The sequence below is a fragment of the Sinocyclocheilus anshuiensis genome, unplaced genomic scaffold (assembly GCF_001515605.1).
Source record: "Sinocyclocheilus anshuiensis isolate Anshui unplaced genomic scaffold, SAMN03320099.WGS_v1.1 scaffold246, whole genome shotgun sequence".
NCBI lineage: Eukaryota > Metazoa > Chordata > Actinopteri > Cypriniformes > Cyprinidae > Sinocyclocheilus > Sinocyclocheilus anshuiensis.
This window is the reverse complement of record NW_015542356.1, coordinates 10,831-15,007: the sequence shown is the minus strand read 5'-3', so window position 1 is coordinate 15,007 and position 4,177 is coordinate 10,831.

Sequence of the window (4,177 nt, the reverse complement as noted above, 5' to 3'; positions counted from 1 at the left end):
TCAATCTCTTTTTTTAACCTTGCCTTATACACAGAGGCATTGTCGTGTTAGAATAGAAAAGGGTCCCGTCTAAACTATTGGTATAAAATTAGAACCACACAATTCCCTAGAATATCATTATATGCTTAAACATTGAGATTTGTACTCCTGGAAATAAAGTAGTCAAACCTGTTCATTAGAAGGTGATGTCTCAATACTTTTGGCAATATAGTGTACAAGCCAACCTAGCTATTCAAAATCTTTGTCGTGGGGAGTATTTCTGCAAGTTTTAATAACTTCTTATAAAGTGTCGTACAACACACACTGTTCAGAATAACAGCTTTTCACTCATTTCAATGTTTTGCAATTATCACAAGTTTTCATTGAACACTAAACTTCACATATCTTACGCACATATTAAATGCTTTATCTGCTAAAAGGAAAAGTTATAAGGCAAAGATTAAAATATCATGGTTTCAATAACACATCACACAGAAAGCATATTATTTGGGAGTATATTGCTCCGATACTTCAATGATTTTAAATGATTGTCTTTTGAATTGTCTGTGTAAGTTTCAAAGTTTCTTTGTCTGTGACAGGAGAAAGAGAAAAGGGTGCGTCCTTTTTTTTGGAATACAGGGAGAAAAGGAGAGGTGTCCTGAGGTCATGCCCATGTCACGAGTGTAGGTCTGCCATCCTTCTTGCTGGACATGGAGCTCTTAATCTGTCACTTTCTGTTTATCGGATTTAGCAATTTACGTGTCAAACGGTAATGGGGTCCAGGAGTGTCTTGTGCTGGAACTTTTCCAGATACCAGGTTCTTTGTTCTGTTGTCTCTTAGATAGTTATTTATGCTGAAGCCAGTCACGTTACACTGCACCTCTGATCCTCGAGGGGTTTTCAGACAGGGGGAGTTTCTCCTCCCCTGGTGAGTTAGGGTTTAAGCACTGTTTTTATTTGAGTCTCTTGAGACGATAAGCTAGATGGTACAGGAACTGCTGAGACACTTCACTGACCCTGCATGAGTTTTACGACCGCAGATGGCTGCATAGGGTGCTCCTCAGTTTGTCTCAATGGAATGTGATTGTTTCATGTGTGACTCAATAGTGTAAGTGGGTCCGTTCGAAGACAGAGATCCTACAACCGCAACAAACTGAAAACAACAATCAAAGATCCTTTATACATTTATTTACAGAACCACGAGTGAAAGCACAACTTCAGGGGTGAGCAAAGGCCAAAACAACAAACAAAACACCAAGCTAGCTCCTAACAGAAAAGACTAAATTCCCTAACTCCCTATCTAATGAAAAACAGGAGAAAACAATATTTGCAAAAGAAAATGGCACTCACCCCATACAGCTTCCACGTGTGGAAAAGAGTATTTACAATACTTTGCAAAATATACAAAATGGAAATGATTTTGACAACAACTTATCAACTCAAAACCAAAATTCACACTGCACACAACAGGCAGATCAACAGGCAAGCTGTAGCAAACACACAATAGCACATGTGCAATGGAACAACAGGAAATCACAAGTTGATCAGAGCTCCCTCCTCAGGCACAACAGATCCTTTTATTGCTGCTCCTTGGCCCCATTAGCACCAATCAGATCTGGACATCATTTTGGTAGGATCCAATCATGTGAAAGAAAGGATGTGACAAAAGAGAAAGAAAGAGAGAGAGACAGAGAAACAGCAAAGCAAGACACATACACAATACATCTCAAGACGTAACACCCCCACCCATAAATGTCAAACCACGTTTTGACAAAGTTAAACACCACTAAACTTCAAATTACAGGTTTTAAGGGGTTGACACAGTAGCACATCACCCAGGATTTGCTACCGGCTTTTGGGAGAACACCATATGCCCAGCCAAATCGTTACCTAGAATAAGGTCAACACCATCAACAGGAAGTCTGGAGCATACACAAATTTTCACTTGTCCTGTAACCAATTTAGATTTCATAAAGACATTATGCAACGGAACCTCAAAACACCCTAGCCCCACACCATGAACAGGCACTTTAGTCCATGCGACTAAATCTCATCTCATCTTTAGTCTATGAGAGACTGGCCTGCTCCCGTGTCCCTCAATATGGTGCTCTGCCTAGGTTTTGATTTCTTAGTGAGTGCCACTGACCCAGACAACATAAAAGGCCTGTAGATAGAAGACCGAGTTGAGAAAGAGGAAGAATCTACGAGAGGGTGAACAGATGCAACTTAAATGATTGTTGTCTGTGTAGTCTGTGTAAGTTTCAAAGTTTCTTTGTCTGTGACAGGAGAAAGAGAAAAGGGTGCGTCCGAATACAGGGAATACAGGGAGAAAAGGAGAGGTGTCCTGAGGTCGAATGCAGGGGGAAAAGGGGAGGTGTCCTGAGGTCATGCCCATGTCACGAGTGTATGTCTGCCATTCTTCTCGCTCGGACATGGAGCTATAAAATTGTCTCTTTTGTTGACGGGATTATCAATTTATGTGTTAAATGGTCATGGGTATCACGCATCTGGTCCCTGAAAGCCCGTAAAACAAAGATAATTTGTATCCTAGTTTGAGTTAGGGTTTAAGCACTGTTTTTTATTTGAGTCTCTTGAGACCATAAGCTAGATAGGACAGGAACTGAGGAGACACTTCACTGACCCTGCATGAGTTTTACGACCGCAGCTGGCTGCATAGGGTGCTTCTCAGTTTGTCTCAATGGAATGTGATTGTTTCATGTGTGATTCAATAGTGTAAGTGGGTCCGTTCGCAGACAGAGATCCTACACATCCCCCTTTTGCGCGGTGATGTTCCCGGTGCGAACATCGGCGGGCACTGAAACAAGAGGCATAGAGAGAGAGAACAGGCACACACAGAATACAAACAACATCTCCATCACTAACTGAATCCTAGTGCAAGGCTTAGGTAATTTGGGACAATTGGGTCAAGAACACTTGAGATGAGATGGGGGTGCATTGTTTAGGGTTATCTAGTATTGGGTCGTTTCGATTACTCTAGCTGTCAGAGGTTCGACGAGGCGGTATCGGCGTAGTCTCAATCAGGTTTGTTGAGTTCTCAGGTTCAGGTTCTTGGTCAGTTTTATCACACATGCGCGGGACGCCGGACGTGCACTTGTTGAAAGACTCTTCGACGGCGTTCACTCGCTTGTGGAGGAGGAAGGCAAGTGTCAGAGTCACAACATATCCTACAATAGTAGAAACGCAAAGCGCTGTGTCAGCGGCAGACCAAGACCGAATGATTGGCGCGCCAGCGGGCGAAAGGCGAGTGATAGTTTCTACAGCTGTATCAACAAAAGCACATCATCCACGTAAACGAGGTTGCCTCTGGTTCTGGCATCAGGGCATGCTTTGTTCAGGAAGATGTTGAATTCAGCTGGTGAGTTGTCATAGCCAAAGGGACACCGTGTGAAGGTGTATTGTCGATTGGTAAAGGTGAATTCCAGCTTGTGTTGGTCATCAGGGTGGATGGGGATTGTCCAATATCCCGAGGCGACGTCCATTGTGGAAAGGATCGTTGAGCCTTTGATTTTGGGAATCTCTTGGTCCGACTTTTTGGCGCGGTGAGGGAGATCTAGAACCTAGACTGACACAGACCTTGAAGAAGAGATAACAAAACAAAACAAAACAAACAAGGCAAAACAGGGGTGTAAGTGTGCAATGTCAAGTGTGGTTTGACGGTGAGTGTGTTATGGACAGGTGAGTGTAGTTCTCGGCGACTGTGATCCTCTGGTGGGCGTGCTTCTAATTTGTGGTCTCTGTGGGAAAATTAGTAAGCACACACAGGTAGCACAGCTAGAGAACCGAGGGAGAAAAGAAAAATTACAAACAAAGCAAGGAACAGAATAGTAACTGGCTGCTTCCAATTTTCCTGTAAGAGAAAGGGTTTTTTTTTTTTGTAAAGAAAGGAAGTTAATGGTAAGATGAAAGTGAAAGATAAAACAACAAAATACCCTTTTCTGGTAGCAGAACGAGTATAATTAAATTCTCTTCTCTTTTCCCTTTTGGTTAAGAATGGGTATTTCTTAATACCAGGACTGTGATTGTTATTAAAATTCTTCCGGGTGAAGGAAAAACAATAAAAATGACGGTATTGGGTTTTTTAGCTGTTAAGATTGACACCGTTCACCAATTTTTTGTTCCTGGATGCTTGTTCAAATTTTGGCGGGTGCCTGTCAGTCTTCTTAGCTGGGTAGGGTTT